This window comes from Humulus lupulus, chromosome 2 (genome assembly GCF_963169125.1).
Source record: "Humulus lupulus chromosome 2, drHumLupu1.1, whole genome shotgun sequence".
Lineage (NCBI taxonomy): Eukaryota > Viridiplantae > Streptophyta > Magnoliopsida > Rosales > Cannabaceae > Humulus > Humulus lupulus.
Genome location: NC_084794.1, coordinates 193,136,896 through 193,156,987, shown reverse-complemented (window position 1 = coordinate 193,156,987; position 20,092 = coordinate 193,136,896).

Genomic DNA, 20,092 nt, shown 5'->3' with positions numbered 1-20,092 from the left:
TTGGTATGGTTTACATTTAATTGCTCTAAGACAGAATTCAAAACTCGAGATGATGGGTGACCCAAACGATTATGCCACACATCTTTGATTGAAACAGAAACAGAACCAGTTTTTGGCTGGTATACATTTTGTTTGGAACCTACAGACAAACCAAAAAATAAACTAGACTTGTAGTGTGGAGAGTGACTTCGACCGAGCTGAGTTTTGATGGGCACTTCAAATTGATATAAGCCATCTTTAAGTTTCCCTTGGAGCAACACCTGCCTTGTCACCTTGTCCTTAACATAACACAGATCAGAAAAGAATTCCACAAACACATTATTGTCAATAGTTAATTTTGAAATGCTAATCAAGTTTTTTGTTATATTTGGCACATGTAAAAGCTCATGTAGAGAAAAATTTGAATCAATATAAGTGGGTAATGTACCAACCCCAACGTGCTTAATTTCAAGCTGACTACCATCACCAATCATAAGAGTCTCCTTACCATTATACTCCTCTTTCTGCTGCATTTTTGCAGGGTCAGCTGTTATGTGACTGGTTGCTCCACTGTCAGCAAACCAGGCTTCATGATCAAGAGTGTCAGGAGAAGCAACAAACGCCTGAGCTCCCTGTAAACCTTTGTTCATATTCGAACTGCTACCAGGTGTATTTCCCATGTAAGTTTCATCATACCTATTATAGCAATAGGCAGCCGAGTGACCATACTTGCCGCACACTTGACAAGTGGGCTTAGATCCACTGTTATTTCTTCCTCCTCTGCCTCTGAATCGACCACTGCTACCTCCACGATTGAATGAGGATGACCCACCATTTCCCTGATTGAACTGAAATGTACTTCTACCTCCTCCACCATTATGATTTCCTCTGTTTGCCATATTAGCTGATGGGTTTCCTCCTGAACTGTTTCCAAGCTTGCTAGTATTAGAGAAAGCAGTGAGTCTTTCCATCTTACTGTCGAAACTGAGCAACATATCTTGGAGCTCCTGCCAGGTGGTAGATGGTCTTGCTTCAATGAGAATGACCATGGGAAGATAGTCGATATCCAGACTAGACAAAATATTTCCAACAAGAAGTTTTTCCGGATACGGGTCTCCTGCGATTGCGAGAGCATCGGCCCACTGCCTTTTTTGTCGAAGGTAATCTGACATGCTGAGGGATCCTTTCCTGGCTATTTGTATTTTGGTTTGATATTCGTCCATCTTGGATTTGGAATGGGCTCCGTACAATGCTTCTAATGTAGTCCACAAAGAAGCAGCAGAATCACATCCCATGACTTCTGAAGCAATCCCTTCTGTCATGGAGCCGTAGAGCCACCCGAGGAGTAATTGATCGTTGACGATCCATTGCTCAAAAATGGGGTTAACTTCACCTGTAGACACTTTATTTCCATCAACATTAGTGTAAATAAACTCTTGTGGTCTAGGAATGGTACCTTTGAGATAACCATCAAGTCGATGCCCACGAACTATTGCCGACACCATGGTTCTCCATAGTGTAAAATTGTTGCGATCTAATTTCAAGGCAAATGGCTGGTTTAATGTGCTCCCAAAATGAGGCACGATTGGGTTCTGAGTCTGAGCTTGACTGTTGGCAGTCACTGTATTGGACACCATCTGCTGTACAGCAGATGCTGTTTCCTTCTGGCCTCCGTCGTCACCTTTAGAGGAGGCCTGCGGTGTTCTTTCTCCAGAAGCAGCCATGAAAACAAAACGTTTGCCAAACCTGGCTCTGATACCAAGACAAAATAGAGAGAAATGCACACAATTGTAAAATTCTCAGCTCAACAATACTGAGATGAGGACGTTGTATTAAATAGCTAGTGTACAGAAAATTCTAGATACTACACGTGTATACAATGGTACAAAAAGGAATAACAAATTCCTAACAGAAAATGATTCTCTCATCATTACACAAAATACAACCTGTCCAAATAGTATGGACCACAAAGAACAGAATTACATAGATGCCCTTTATTCCTCTGGTTCCATTTTCTTCACAGTTTGACGCCATCCTTTTAACTATTGATATATTCATAACTATAACTATAAATATATAGTTGATATACTATTAGAGAATATATTATATTCAAATAAAATTATGGAAAACACAAATACAATTATGTGTAAAAATACAATAGACAAAGTGTTTGATAAAAGTAATGTTACAAGTCAATTGCACAAAATAAAAATAAATAGATGAAAGAAGATGTAGAAGAAGAATACAACTCAAATTTTAAATAATACAAATAAAGATGAAGACTAGAATAAAGAAATAAGAACAAAATAAAGGAACAAGAACTCTCACACAACCAAAGTATAGAGTAACGAGGATTACCAACTTGAACAAGGTTCATAATCATTGTCCAAAAGTTTATTTCCCCTATTATCTAAGCACCAAGGGATCTTTCAAGGAAATAGATCTTTGTAATTATCAAGCCTCTATGATGTATTTTCTAGCCAAGTGGTTTGTGGATAGAAAATGGTGTGTCTTACAAGTGAGCAATAGGCTCATATTTAGAGAGTTTGAGATACTCTTTAAATTTCAAATTCCACCAACTCCCATAGCTGTTACCAATGTTTAATTGGATGTTTATGGAATCAAAATGAAGATTTGGGAGTTACTTGGATGTTAAAATCATTCAAAATGGAGAAAAAAAATTGGAATGTTGTTAGTGCCCCAGGTTGCGGCCAGGAGTATCAGTGGCCACGGCCACTGGCCTCTGTCCCCCAGGCCGCGGCTAGGGATAATCAGTGGCCGCGACCACAGTGCAATCTCAGCTTCCAGTTTTTCAGTTTTCCAAAAAACATCCCAATCTCTTCCCACATGATTTTGTATCTGGAGAAGAAGCAAGCTTCAACGCTCCCCAAGACAATAGAGCCATCATTGTGGGGAGGGCAAAGAGCTTCCAACGCAAAGCGGCCTTTCATTCCCTTGTTTCGTCATGGCACACCCCTCGGCTCAGGGGGGACCAGAAAACGCCCTTCGTTTTCCCCCCTTCGTCGGCCCTTGCCGCTTTCCTTAACAAGCCCTCGAGCCTCCTTTGCGCCGCCTTCCTCATAGAAGCCACTGGGTTGACCCTGAAGGCCGAATTCTATGGTGGAGAACGCTGTAATAATAATTGGGCCATGAGAGACCTTATTAAGTATTGCAAAAGAACCTCCATACACCTCATGAGAGTTAAAACCATGTCTTCAACATTCATATTACTTAATGACTCTATGAAATTCAAACAAAAATGTGTAACTCTCAATCTACACATTATTTTGTAATATTTGAGAGTTTTTTGTAATTCTAAATATGTTACATTTTAGCACACACATGTGTCCAATTTTATAACTCTCAATAATATGTTACAAGGTGTGACAAATCACATTTTGTCACATTATTTAATCTAACATTATATTATTTTAAATAATATAACATTCCCCAACTTAGATTAAATAATCACTTTTGTAACACTTCTTTAATCAATCAAACATTATATTAATATATAATATTACCATACTTGATTAAATAATCACTCTTTATAGAAACATTTGCATTGGTGCATAAAATTAAATATCTTTCGACTTGAATTTTACCTTAGTGTAATTATTACAAAGTTTGTTGAACTTTTGTTGCCGAAACATTGAACCACTATTCCTTGATAACAAATTGGTGATAACACACACACCTTTGCTATGTTTACTTGAGACCTCAATGTCTCACTTTTGCACCATTAATGGTCATGTGCACATTCCATTCACAGAATTTTCTTGAGAATGACTCCCAATTCTCATGAGGGGCGCCACCACCCCTAGGTCTATATAGGTTGAACTCTTACAGTATTTTGTTACCCTAAAATACTTGTCTTTTCAAGCCCGAGTTCTATTAAAAAATCTTTCGGTTTTAACCCTCATTTGGTAACACTCTAGTACTCATATCTCAGATGGGACACAATTTTTAGTACAACTATTGTTCACTTGATTGACTTGTTATTACCTATAATACGAGTTTGGTTACTAGTATAAAAATATGTTACCATCAACCGTGAATCTCTATAGGGAGTCTAAGTCCCATCCCTTGAGATGTAGAAATGATTCCATTTGAGTCATTTCTTTTCTTATGTATGCATACTTAATCACTCTCTCATTATTTTATTCAAACCTTGTTGCTAGCTATAGTTTGATTAAAATAGTTACCCCTTTAAAATAGTGAGTTTGACAATAGTCAATACCCCCACTATTTGTATACTTTAATATCCAAGATAAACATTCCTCTTTGTTTCTAAAACTCCCCTTATGTTTTAAATTGATTCCCTCTTGAACAAAATATCTTACAAAAAAAAACTTTAGACATCAAACATGTCAAGATTTATTCATTCTACACACACACACACACACACACACACACACACACACATATATATAACTAAAGTAATTTAGAATGTTGAATTCCAAATCACCTATTTGATAGGATGACCAAATTAATCAATCATTATCAACAAAATAAATTGATTAACTTTGGAGCATCACCCCCACATTTCTCACATAGAATGAAAATATCATTATTTAAATAGAAATCTCAATATTTCTATTAAGTCCTTTATCCTCCAAGATAAATCTAAATTTATAATTCTCAAAGTTCATCATGAGTCCTTTAAGCCACGTGATTAACTCTCAATAAATCAAGATAAACAATAGACAAGGTGTTTGATAAAAGTAATGTTACAACTCAATTGCACAAAAAATAAGCAAATAGATGAAAGAAGATGTAGAAGAAGAATACAACTCAAATCTTAAATAATACAAATAAAGATGAAGACTAGAATAAAGAAATAAGAACAAAATAAAGGAACAAGAACTCTAATACTAGAAAAGTGTAGAGTAGTGGTGATCACCAACTTGAACAAGGTTCATGACCATTGTTCAAAAGCTTATTTTTCTCGATTCTCTAAGAACTAAGGAATCTCTCAAGGAAATAGCTCTTTGGAATTATCAAGCCTCTATGGTGTATTTTCTAGCCTCTATGGTGTATTTTCTAGCCAAGTGTTTTGTGGATAGAAAATTGTGTGTCTTACAAGTGAGCAATAGACTCCTATTTTTAGAGTTTGAGATACCCTTTGAATTTCAAGTTCCACCAACCCCCATGGCTGTTACCAATGTTTAATTGGATGTTTATGGAATTAAAATGAAGATTTGGAGTAAAAGCAAAATTGGAATAGGCTATCAGTGCCCCAGGCCGCAGTCAGGAGTATCAGTGGCCACGACCGCTGGCTTCTGTCCCCTAGGCTACGGCCAGGGATAATCAGTGGTCACGGCCACAGTGCAATTTTTGCTTCCAATTTTTCAGTTTTCCAAAAAAAAATGTCCCATTCTCTTCCCACATGATTTTGTAACCTCCATAAACCTCACGGGAGTTAAAAACATGTCTTCAACATCCATATAACTTAATGACTCTATGAAATTCAAACACAAATGTGTAACTCTCAATCTACACATTATTGGGTACAAATTTGTAACTGATTTTGTAACTCCAAAATATGTTACATTTGAGCACACACATGTGTCCAATTTTCTAACTCTCAATAATATGTTACAAGGTGTGACAAATCACATTTGTGTGAGAAATCACATTTTGTCACATTATTTAATGTAACATTATATTATTTTAAATAATATAACATTCCCCCACATAGATTAAATGTTCATTTTTTTCTAACACTTATTTAATCAATCAAACATAATATTAAAATATAATATATATACTTCATCCATTTCATTATTTATATATAAATAGATATCTTCTATTCATCTCTGTATAAAAAGTGTGTATTTAATCTTTTTTCTTGATTTTAACAGTTTTTTGTTTGTTAAATTTAAGAGAATATTGCAATTATTTAACAAAATATACATTTAAAACCAATTAAAAAATAAGGTAGAATAAATATTTAATAATTATATTAATACAAATTCAAATATTATAAAATATCATTATTATAATAATATATAATACAAGAATAGATATTTAATATAATGTCCCAAATTTCCTAATTTGGCTTAGTGCCTTGATTAGGGGGCTAGGAGGGAAATAAATAGTTTATTGTATTATTATGTGATTATATGCATGATTATGTGAGTTATATTATTATATGACTGAATTGGCATGCAGGTGGGCCTGTTTCTTATTAGAAGGGCATTTTAGTAATTTTGGTTCGTTGATGGCATAATTGTATATGTGATATATGTGTGAGACCACATTATTATGTGGATATAATTGAGATACTTGGCACGAGGCGATCCTAGGAAGCAAGTTAGCGGTTTAGTCATAACGGGGTCAAATATTAGGCTCGAGGTGAGCCTAGGAATAATTTGGTAACTTAGAACATTACCGAGTAATTATTTGATGATATTGGAAGTAACGAGAATTGTGAGACGTTAATTATGATTAACGAGAAAAGTGGTAAAACATTAAGTTGCCCTTGAGGGGCTTTGCGTGAGGAATGTGGCCCAAGGGGCATTTATGTAACATCCCATATTTACTATTAAGGTTGAGTGCCTTGGTTACTGTGTCAGGAGGGCATAATCAGGCTTATCTATAGAATTAATTTAATATATGTATGATTATGCGGTATAAATGATTTATATGGCAATGTGAATAATATATATGCATGTGGGCCGTTCTGGTTATTAAGGGCATGTTTGCAATTTTGGCCGTTGAGGGCATAAATATAATTATATATGTATTATGAGTGAGGCCCTAGTGTTAGGGGGTTATATTTGAGATGTGTGGTCCGAGACGATCCTAGTGGGCGGATTAGTAGAATAGTCACAACGGGGTCAAATACTTGGCTCGTAGTGAACCCAAGGGTATTTTGGGAGTGTAGTATGTATTCAAGGTTCAACGGGTAACAGATAATTATTTAACGATAATTTGGGTATGTCAGAATTAATTGGGAATTTATAGGACTACTTGAGGATTAACGGGATATGTGGCGAAAGACAAAATTGCCCTTGAGGGGCTTTGAGAGAGAGGTTTAGCCCTAGGGGCATTTAGGTCATTTTGTACCAAAAGTAACGACTTAGTCACTCTTTCCTTCAACTGTAGGAAACCTCAAAAATAGAGTAAGCCAAAGGCAATCAATTATTTCTCTCTCTTATTCACTCGGTTCTCTCTCTCTCTCTCTCTCTCTCTCAGTGTATTGAGGTATATTGGAATTTTGAGGAGAAAAGGCTCAAAACTTGAAGGATTGGAGTTAGAACTTGCGCATAGGCAGCTTGGGGTTTGTAGCTTGATAAATTAAAGGTAAGAATCCTCTGTGTTTCCCTGTAATTCTTTATGTTTTTTAAGGTGTTCTTGAGTCTTGAAGCTCAAGTTGATTTTGATTTTGATTTTTTGTTAGAGTTTTTAGTAAGTTTAGGGATGGGTTTTGATGGTATTATTGTACTGATAATGTTTTGGGATTGAGCTTTGATGTTGGGTTATGTTTGGGATGATTTTTAGTAAGGTTTTGGTTGAGGAAAGAATAGGGAAATTTGGGTTCTTGTGGTGCTGTGACCTTGTTCTTGGGGCGCCGCGACCAGTGTGAACCCAGGGCCTAGGTGGGGTCCTGTTTCGGAGGCGCGCCGCGACTCTCTAGGGAAAGTCACGATCGTGTATTGAATTCTAGACAGGGGCTTTCTGTCTGGGAGGCGTGCCGCGACCCTTAGGGTTAAGTCGCGTCCCGCCTGGGCAACTTTGGCCAGGAGGGGTTTTAAGCTAGGGTACCCAAACTTAAGGGCTCAGGAAGGATTACATGTTTGGCCTACCTGGCCGCCACAACTGGGGTTGTTTTGAGGGACACGTTGTGAACATTTGATTTTGTCGCCTAGGTCGGCTGTACTCTAACTTTTGAATTGTAAATTTATTTTGAAACAATATTTTGGGATCCCGATGTATCACTTTTATAACTCTATTGGATGTCCAAACTTTTTTATACTTAATTTTCACTCAATGGGTCTTTATTACGATTTAATAACACTTTTCAGTCTAAAACCTCGATTAGTGAGCTATTGGCACATCTTTAAATTAGATGGTAACGACTCTAAGGTAGTAGGGCATTACAACTTAGCATCAGAGCATGCCAAGGTTTATGGTTCTTGGAGATTGACCGAACATGTATGCTCGCTGCCAAAGACAAGCTCGACTCAGGGTTGGTTGGTACTAAGTGAGATATTTGTCTAATTGCTTATATGAATTGCCTTATCTGCTTGTTAATATAGAGAACATGAATATGATAGACTTGTGTTTTGATTTGCTTATTGTATGTGGCTATTGTGTTGTTTGACCCTGTTCGTAGAATAGTTTCAGATATGAGATCATTATATTTGATGGATTAAGTCTTGAATGCAGACAGATTTAGAAGCTATGTATCCGAAGCAGTCAATTGGAGCAGGCATTGTTAATGCTGGGGTTGCGAATGATAGTCGAGGCCAGAATCCTCCATTTGCCCCCTGGGATTGGTAGCAGATGTTCATTGACATGCAGGTTATATTGCAAAAGAAAGAAGAAGAAATTAGGTGGTTGAGACAGCGGGTTCCATCACAAAACGCTACTCCGTATGTCTTGACAACAATGGCACCAATTTCGGTTCTACCTAAGGGTGGGAGCAGATGGGAATTACTGTATGAAAGAATCCATGAGCATTATCCTTTAGTTTTTAAGGGAGGCATGGATCCGTTCAGAGTTGAACAGTGGATGGGCATGATTAGCTCCATCCTTGACTATATGGGAGTGGTAGGCAATGACAGAGTAGCTTGTGCCACGTACATGCTGCGGGAGGATGCCCGAACGTGGTAGGAAGTGGTATCCCGAACCTGGAATGTTGTCATGATGGGTTGGAGGAATTTTGACAATAGATCAATGAAAGGTACTACTGTGACGCAGTTTGAATTACGAAGACCAATGAGTTTATGAATTTGGTTCAAGGCAGTAAGACAGTGACAGAGTATGTCAATGAATTTGATGGGTTGGCCAAGTTCGCTTTTGATTTGGTACCAACGGATGTAGCCTGGAATGAACGATTTATTCGAGGACTGAACCCTAGGGTAGCCCAGAGAAGTAGGATTGCTCCAGTCCATGAGATATCTACCTACGCTCAGGCGGTAGGGAGGGCCCTTGCTATAGAGAACGCAGAAGGTGAGATATGGAGTGAGAGTGCCGTAGAGCAGGAAGCCCAGATAATGGTACCCCCGTTTGCGGAATCAGGTAGGGGCGGAGGCCCCAGTAATTAGAAAAGAAAGACCCTTGATAGTTCTACTACTCTTGGTCTTGACAAGAGGGGTCATAGTATGTAGGCCGACCGCCAGGGCGACAACTGTTGGAAAAACAATCAGAGTACGCAGGGGAATAGGCATGGTGGGCCCAGTGTGTACAACAATAAAATTTTCCACCTCTCATATAAACAATTTGTATGATCAAGAAAACATCCAGATAGAAACATTAACATGCAATATTATTAATCATGCAACATATATATATATATATGTACAATATATTTATATATATATCATATAAACATATACATAAATATTCAAGAACATGAGTATTTAGCTCTTGAACCTATATTGATATGCCAATCCAACGCTTTGAGTAGTCAAACCACGATTTTCTTGAGTGTTCTCTACATCTCAAGATGTGTGTGGGCACATAGAGAACATGAGTTTGTAATTTAGGAATCACAAGTATTTCTCAACACATGAGAACTTGGATTATGGTATGAGAAATGTTAGAATAAAGAAGACGAAGATAATCTTTTGTCTGGCAAAAATTCTGAATTCTTACTGACTTGTGTATTGCTTCTCTCTTCTATATCTCTTCTTCTTATTATTCTATATCATATAAATATATATAGATTATTCTATTACCTTATTATTTCTAATAATAATAGTAATATAATAATATCATAATGATGATATGAATTGATTTAGGTAAATATGTAACTTACCAAATTTGAAAATATCTATTTTCAGATTGTTAATTAATTAAATAAATAAAATAAAAACCACACTGATACAATATCAGTGTAGTGCTACACGCGTGTCACAGTCCCTAGAATGTGTCATGCGTGAACAGCTACATTCCCTTTTCAGGGATATTGTATTTTTCTTTTATTTATTTATTTAACTAAAATCAATCTTCCACAACATAATGTATTTATCTTTTTAAGGAATAAATGACAACCATATTTCAAAATTTAAATTTTAAATTCAAAATTCAAATTGATGACCATCATTATCATCAGCTTTTAAAATTCAATAAATCAAAAACTATTTTTGACTTACCAATTTTATTTTCTCCCACTCAAATAAAATTATTAATTTAAAAATTTATTTATTTATTTATATATATGAATTTTGAAAATTATATATTTAAATTAATAAAAATATTTTCAAAAATTTAATAATTAATTATTCAAACCTCAATTATCATATAATTGTATACTTGACCCGAAGAATAAAATTCTCTCAAATTTCCAAATTACAGTTTTACCCTTGTATCAACTCTTACCTTGATATGGTGTTGATAGAGCCACCCTGGGGACCTATAATATCAAGCTCCAATAAATATTAGATTATTAATCAAAGTTCTTTGATTAAATAATCATATTTATTAATCTCATACTATAAATATGAGATTGAACTCTTGATAATTATAGACATATACATACAGAGTACTTTATTAAAGAATAAAGTGTCCATTGATGTAATCATTACATACAACGTTAATCCTCTATTAATGGTTCATAATTAAAAGGGAATAAAATTATCGTTTTACCCTTTTAGCTATATCTTGTTCCTAGAGTACCATTGATTTTACTAGTGAAGGTTGTGTCACAACAAGTTTGCAACGTGAGCGCTCATAATCTTTTTAGTTCCAAAAGTCAACCCAATAAGGAACCATTATTCGATCTATAAGAAGGTATAGATTCCATATTTGTTAAACTATGTCCCCAACCATATATATCATTGAGTCCCCAAAAAATTGTTCTCAGCCTTATCATTCTGACAAACCTTAACGCATGAATCAAATGATCAGATGACATATATAGGAGTTCACAACAACCTCAGGGTTAAGATCATCGTGTATATCATCATCGTTTGATGTGTTTGATTAATACTATTAAACGATGTTTAAACAAGTATTAACAAATCACACATGGTCCAATTCTATATATCACTATAAATAAAGTACCTTCACTAAAGTGTCCTACTACACTAGTGGCTCGGATCTAGGTCACTTGTATTCATAATACTAGCAAACTGTATTAGCAGTAATTAATCTAAAGATTCCATAAATTTATTTTACTGCGATCTGTTTTAAGTTTATTATCTTAATCTCGATCGTCTCATACCAATATGAGATTAAGACCACATAGATAAACTTTGGAATTTTTTGATATGGACTTAATATTATCAACATAATATCGGACATAGTCTATATATAATAATTCAATTCAATTATTTATTTAATTTAAAATATTTGTCAGCTACAATTGCTTTAAGGACACTATTCCCAACAATCTCCCACTTGCCCTAAAGAAAATTGAGGCATCACTTTTAATATGTCAATCACATTCTCCTAACCGAATTTGTCTAACAAAGTCTTTGTAACAGTTTTGTAAGAAACTGTTTTGAAGTTATCTTCAAGATCATTACATCAATTATGTAAAATTCTATTGAATTAAATGATACTTCATTTCATGTGCTTTACCCTCTCATTATTTCTAGTTCTTCTAGAATAGTTGTATCTCCATTGCTTTTGCAATAAGATACTAGTTGTTTATTCTAATATGAAAACCTTTCCAGAATGACAAAGAACTCAACTAAATCAAATAGCCTATTTAACTGCTCGTAGCTGTTATATTTTGACTTTTGTGGTGAAACATACAAATCTATAATGTCTAATACATTTCCAGATTATTGTGTCTCCTCCACAGTTATGGAAGCTGATTCTGTTATCAATCTTTGAAGATTTAAAATCAGTTCATCCTTTGGGATTTTAGGTCACTGCCTAAATTCACAAACATATAATCTCTATTATATTCAAGATACTCAAAATTAAGTCCTTATAATTATTCAATGACTCAATCCATCATTGGATTGACAAGTGCTGACTATTCCAACCGTTTAACAAATGTCAATTCGAAAACATAACATTCGATACATTAAACAGTCTATCACTGAGTTGTAGGAATAACTGTCTCATGTCCTCATTTTCTAGTAAAAGAATAAATTGACATTATTATTTAGATAATACATCATCCTCACTGGGAAGGCAATAAACCTTTCTTGGATTTTTGTAAACTAAAGCATTTAAGCTTCTTATCTATATAAGTTGCTTGAGACAATGCCTAAGGATTGTTCTTTCAATCTCTGTAGACTTGAATGTATAAAACATTCTTGGCTTTTCTAAATCTAATATTTAGAAATGTTCAGCTAACCATTTCTATTTTATTGAAGATTTATCTACATCATTCCCAATGATTAGAACGTTGTCAATATTAAGAATAAGAATCACAACAAAATCTTTCTGGTTGAGATCTTCAAAGGATTTTGTCATGTCAGCCATTCAATAAAGACTACTTAGACATTCATTTAAATTAATCTCATAATCCATGCATAAGGCAGTGGATAAGAGTATGTAAACAGATTTAAGTTTGGTTACAGTAGAAGATATTTATTCGAGTATTACATTCTTCTTTCTGTTCATAGCCTTAGGCTATTAACCTAGCTTTGAAAAGTCTGTACTTTCCTTTGTTCTTCTCTTCATCTTGAATATCTTATTTCAAACTGAAGTTCAGTGAAATTTATGTTGGATGTTCAAGAACAGATGTCAAAGAATTCCAAATTCCATTTCTAGATTCATGGTGTTTCAACCATTATTTTCCGTAAAACGTTTTCATTTGATACTAGTATGTGAATGAAGTATAGATAGATTGTGTTACACACAACCAGCTAAACTTTATGTTTGTAACAGAGTAGTTACTAACTAACGCTCCCACTATAATAAGCTTTACAGAATTTGTGATATTATATTGTTTTATCATTGTTAATTATCAATAACTTGCTTACTCGACTTGCAATCATTATTTCTAGTACAACTTAACTGGAAAAAATAGTGATTATAATAACCATGCTTCAGTAAAGTAGCATTGAAGAGATACAAACACTTTTGTAATCTTTTATGATTATTAAATTGTTTCACTAAATGATTTCATGGAAAATTTTCAATTTATTCACATAACCACTTTTGAATCCCAACTTCTAAGTCTTTGATGTTGTACAATCAAACATGTATAGAGTATAATAAGTGTTAAAATTATAGAAATAATAAAAGCGATAGTGATCACTCATTATCTATTTAATCTTATCTAATATGATTATATTTCATTTCCAAAATACTAATTTTGCTTAGCATTCTAGTTGTTTATGTTTGTGAGTTGGGTTTGAATTCCAAGTTCACATGCAAATTACTTGAATTCCAAATTCAAGTTTAGATTTCCTTTTGATCAGATCAAACAAATCTCTAAGTGACTTTACTTTGAATATTGCACGAAAATTTCTAGAAATTTTCTTTGCATTCAATCAAAGTTAAACATATTATAAATAAATGTCAATCAATATTGACTTACTATTTATTATTTCTTTTAGCTTTGAACATTAAAAGGTTCAACATACATCTCTATGCATTCAATCAAAGTTAAACATAACTAAATGATTATGTGATTTTTGAGCCTTTATAAGAGAAAGGTCTTTTGGTTAACTTTAATTAACAAACTATATAAACAGGGAGAGAACCAATGAATGGTTCCAATAAAAGACGGTATTTTATTTGTTTTAAGTGTCTAATTAATTACAAGTCAATCTAAAAAATAATTCACATATATGTTTCACTTAATTGTGGTTAGAATAAGATGTCTTATTTATTAAATCTATGATTTGCACAATAATTCATAATTCATAATTATCATTTATACTCATAGATATAGGCGGAACAATTATATTTAAAAAATAACAACTGAATTTATTATTCAAAGAAATATTAAACTTGTTCATTCATCAAATAAATGAATATAAAAACATAGTTTCTATAAATAATTCTTGAACTAATTTAAACAAAGAACTTATTAATTTCTTTCATAATGAAAATCAACTATTTCAAAATGACAAAAAATTAAATTGTTTTAAACTAAACAAAATAAATTTCTAAACTAATATTTTCTTTACTCAATTGTCTTCATCATTTTTTCTTCGCTTTGGTTTCAATGCAACTACTCTTTTTCTCAAAAGATTTCTGCATCCCTGAAGACAAGAACATATGAAAAATAATATTAGTGGCATAATTTTGAATCAATCATTCAAAAATATTAAAGAAGAGTTGTAACACCCTACTTCCTTAGAGCCGTTACTAAGTGAATTTAAAACGTGCCATTAACTCGCTAATCGAGGTTTTAGGTTAAAAGTGTGACTTAACTGAGATAAAACTCGTTAAAAGTCACTAAATATAAAACATTTGGTTATTCATTGAAATCTCAAAAAGTTTTACAGTTGGGATCCCAAATTCTGTTTAGAAAATATATTACAGATCAAAATGTACACACGGTCGACTTAGGCGACAAAACAACTATTATTGTACATTTCATTTTCCCAAAATAACCGTAGCCATGGCGGCCAGGCAGGCCGAATATGTACCCATCGCTCCACACTCTCCGTACTCATGGTTAGTCGACCTTTCTTTTGCCCTTACCTGCACCATAGAGCACCCGTGAGCCGAAGCGCGCAAAGAAAACTCAACACAAAACAAATAACATATGCATATTTATCAACATCATATAACAAAGCAGCCAACAGGCTAAACACATAGAGGCCATGCCATCCCAGGCGCTTTACCAGGCCTTGGGTTCGTGGTCTTCATCGAGAGGATGACTTCAACATCCTAGGAGGGTCTCACCCTAATGAATTGCACTCCGCGTGCTCAACGCCATTCCCGACCCCTTGCCGTACTCAGCTCTGCACTCTGCGTGCTCAATGCCATTCTCGGCACTTTACCGTACTCGGCTCCCTACCGTTCTTGGCCTTTGCCGTTTCCGGCCTTCGCAGTTCATTCACAAATATGCACTACATAGCATAATATCAACCAATATTTAAACATATACTAAACATAAAGAATAGGGCTATGCCCTACAATCCAATCAATAAGGCCATGCCCTACAATACAAACAATAGGGCCACACTCTGCTCTACAAGTAAAACAGTTTTCTTACCTGTGTCCCAAGCTTCCCGAGCATCGCAATCCTGAGCACAGTCCTCTAACCCGAGCCTCGTTGAAAACCTAGTCACAACATATTCATAATAGCCATCCATCAAGTTCGAATGCAAAAAATAACTTCGGAATATAATTCTAGCCTCCGAGACCTTGGATTCTACCAAACTGGGTGGTAAAATCCTTCACGAGCCTTAACATTTGGGTTCCCGAGCTAAAAGCCTTCAAACAGCCAATATTTTGAATTTGAGCCGCGACCCAGCCCCTTAAGGGCCGCGACACGCTCAAGTTAGAGGAAAAATGCCTCTCTGTTGAGGGACACAGACCGTGGCACTCCAAAACTTGGGCCGCGGCACACCTGGGCAGACAGAGGATTCCAGCCTCTTCAACACACATGGGTCGCGGCTCGAGCCTTCAAACCAAGAAAATCACCATTTTTCTTGCGTTTTCCTCGAGCCTAAACCTCAATTTCATACTCCAAACACCAATTTAACCCAAAACAAGCCAAGACTTTCCTTCCACACAACCTAGACTCCATAACGAATCTCAGAAACAATTTATATACTCAACAACATCCAAAATCATACCTAGAATCCATTTCCATGCAAACCTCTAATCTTAGCAGAATTCAACATAAAGATCATGTCCAAGAGCTTACCTCTAATTTGTACTCAACCCTGTCCTAACTTCAATTGCCTCAACCTTTAGTTTTCCTAAAGCTTCAGCCTCAAATCCACAAGGGAGAGAGAGAGAAAAAGAACCGATGGAGAGGGAGAGAGACCAGAGAGAAACTATTTGGTTTTGCTTCTTTTCCTTCTCCTTAATTCTAGTGACTTCTCTAGAATACCTAGCCTGCTCTAAACCATGTATATCCTTACCAAAAGACCGAATTTCCCCTTAAGTCAATCTAAGTTCTCAAGTGCCACTAAGGTCAATTTCCTCATTTATCATATCTCGCTAATCCTCGAGTGTTCCTATAAATCCCCGTCTAATCCCGACATGTCCAAATCATTGCTAAATTACTACCCATTACTCAATAATTCCTGAGCACATATTACGTTCCCAAAATACCCCTAGGCTCCTCCCGAGCCGGGTATTTGACCCCTTTGTGACTTTCTAGCTAAACTGCTCCTTAGGACTGTCTCGGATCGTGCATCACAAATATATCACCACTCACTCGTGGTATCAATCACAATATACACAAATATTGCATTTATGCCCTCAACGGGCTTAAATTACAAATATGCCTCTAATAGCCAAATGGGGCTACATGCATATTTAATTCACGTAAACATGCATTTCTAATCACATAATCATCAAATTCATTTATTAACATGGTTAAATCAATTATTGCCCTCCAGGCATGCTAATCAAGGCCCTAAGCCTCATTAGCAAATTTGGGACGCTATAACTATCCCCTCCTTACAGAAATTTCGTCCTCAAAATTACCTGAATAACTCGGGATACCGATCTCGTATATCTTTCTCAAGTTCCCAAGTCGCCTCCTCATCTTTGCTGTTCCTCCACAACACTTTCACTAAGGCGATGGTCTTGCTCTGCAAGACTTTATCCTTTCGGTCAAGAATCTGAACTGGATTCTCCTCATATGATAAATTCTGATCCAGTTCCAAGTTCTCATAACTCAACACATACGTGGAATCTGATACACACTTCCGGAGCATGGATACATGAATCACACTGTGAACCCTTGATAAAGTTGGAGGCATTTCCAATCTATAAGCTACCTCTCTAACCCATTCCAGAATCTCAAAGGGGCCAACAAACCTTGGGCTCAGCTTGCCCCGTACACCAAACCCTTTCACTTCTCTCAAGGGAGAAACTCTGAGAAATACATGGTCACCGAATTGAAACTCTACGCTCCTACGTCTAAAGTTTGAGTAACTCTTCTAGCGACTTTGGGAGGCGAGCATTCGAGCTCTAATCTTTTCAATGGCCTCATTGGTCCTCTGAACATCCTCAGGACCAAGATCCCTTCTCGTCCCAATGGATAGGCACTTCCTCCCATATAACATCTCATACGGAGCCACTCCGATAGTCGCCTGATAAGTGTTATTGTATGAAAACTCAATCAAAGGGAGATACTTACTCCAAGATCCTCTAAAATCCAGCACACAGGTTCGTAGCATATCCTCCATTATCTGAATTGTCCTCTCAGACTATCCGTCCGTCTGAGGATGATAAGCGGTACTAAACCGCAACTGTGTGCCCATAGCCTTCTGCAGGCTCTCCCAAAACTGGAGGTGAAGGTGGGGTCCCTGTTGGATACTATCGACCTTGGAGCCCCATGAAATCGTACGATTTCCTTCACAGACAATTTAGCATACTTCTCCACAGTATAAGTCGCCCTCACAAAAAGAAAAGTGGGCTGCTTGGTATATCTATCCACAATCACCCACACGAAATCATGTTGTCCCACGGTCTTCGGCAATCCAACCACGAAGTCCATGGTGATATCCTCTCATTTCTACTTGAGAATCCTTAGAGGCTGAAACAACCCTGCTGGCCTCTAATGTTCAACCTTTACCTACTGACAATTCAAACACTTGGCCACATAATCTACCACATCCCTTTTCATCCCCGACCACCAATACAGAGTCCTCAAATCTTGGTACATCTTCGTCGTATCGTATGTAAAGAATAGGGGGTGGTGTGAGACTCATCCAGTATCTCTCACCGAATACTCGAATCCATCGGAACACAAATCTTACCCTTGTACTTCAGTAGTCCCATCTCTGAAATAGAGAAGTCCTTAGCCGCTCCGGCTAAGACACTCTCTTTATGCTCTATCAACTGGGGATCCTCCCCCTGTGCCTCCTTGATCCTCTCAAGGAGCGTAGACTAAAGAGTGATGTTGGCTAACTGACCAACCACCAACTCTATACCCGCTCTAGTCATCTCTTCAGCTAACTTATCTGATATCTATCTCGAACTGAATAACTGTCCTGGGCCCTTCTGACTCAGTGTGTCAGCCACTACATTGACCTTACCAGGATGATATAGAATATCACACTCGTAATACTTTACCAATTCCAGATAACATCTCTGGTGCATATTCAGATCCTTTTAAGTAAAGAAGTACTTCAAACTCTTATGTTCGGTGTATATTTCACACTTCTCGCCATATAAATAATGTCTCCAAATCTTAAGTGCAAATACCACTGCTGCCAATTCTAGATCATGTGTGGGATATCTCTGCTCATACTCCTTCAGTTGTCTCGATGCGTAGGCTATCACCTTTCTGGCTTGCATCAGTACACATCCCAAATCCTGTCTTGAAGCATCATAATAAACTACAAACCTATCATTGTCTAATGGTAGACTCAGTACTGGAGTGATCAGTCACCGCTTCAATTCCTTGAAACTATTCTCACACCTGTCTGTCCACACATACTTAGTCTTCTTACGTGTCAACTCAGTCAATGGTGTGGTTATTCTGGAGAATCCCTCGACGAACTGCCGGGAGTACCCTGCCAATCCCAAGAAGTTCCTAACTTCTGGTACACTGCTCGGCCTAGGCCAATCTCTCACTGCCTCAATTTTTCTTGGGTCAACCAGAATCCCCTCCTTACTGACAATATGACCCAGAAATGTTACTTGCGGTAGCCAAAACTCACACTTGCTGAACTTAGCATATAACCTATGCTCCCTCAACCGCTATAATACCAAGCGCATATGCTGCTCGTGCTCTGTCTCTGAATGAGAGTACGCCAGTATGTCATCAATGAATACGATCACAAACTTGTCCAAATAGTCCTTGAAGACCCTATTCATCAAATCCGTAAAGGCTGCTGGGGTGTTGGTGTAATGCCCCGGATTCCTTAATATGGTTTAATGGCTGGATTAGTAGGCCGGGAGGGCCATAACTGTTTAATTATGCCATTAAATGTGCTTATGTATGTTCATGAGAATTATATTATAATATGATGTTAAATGCATGCATGTGGGTCCACATTTTCTTACAGGGGTGTTTTGGTAATTTGGCTCGTTGAGAGTATAATTGTATAATTGTATGCATGTTGATGATATATGTTGAGACCACATTATAATGTGGTTTTGTTCGAGCTATTCGGCATGAGACGATCTTAGAATATTGATTAGCGGTTTAGTCACAACAGGTTTAAGTGTCGGGGCTTGGATTGAGTCTCGGGGTGATTTTAATGATTAGAGCGTTACCGGGTATTAAAGGGTAACGGGTTGAGAATTATTGGTGTTTGAGATTATTGAGAATAGCGGGAATTGGAGAGCGTTAGTTATGGTTAACGAGATAGGTGGGAAGTACCAAATATGCCCTTGGGAGCCTTTAGAAACTATTAATTGACCTAGGGGTAAAATGGACATTTCACCCCTAGGATAGATATATCCTTTGGTGGCTGAAGAAGATAGTGGAAAAATAGAGCATGCTTAAGAGTTCTCCCGTACCTTCTTCTCTTCACCTTTCTTTGTGGTTTTTGAACCAATTTTGAGGATTCAAGCTTAGGAAGCAAGCCTTGGGAGTTTGGGAGTGTGTTCCATCATTGAAGAGCGTCATAAGCTGAACTTTGGGTAAGTTTCTAACCATGAATTTCTTTGGTTTGCCTTGTTCTGGTTCTGTTTTGCAGCTGGGATTTCTAGGGTGAATTCTTGGCTTTGTTGGGAGTTTTGGCTAGGGTTCCCATGCTTGTGATGTTTGGGGTGTGTTATAATGGTTTTTGGGTTCATTTGGCATCAAGAATAGGATTTGGAAGCTTGGAAATCGAGTTAGAATCGAAGGAGTTGAAGAAGGTCAGTTCAGGGGAGTTTGGGTCTG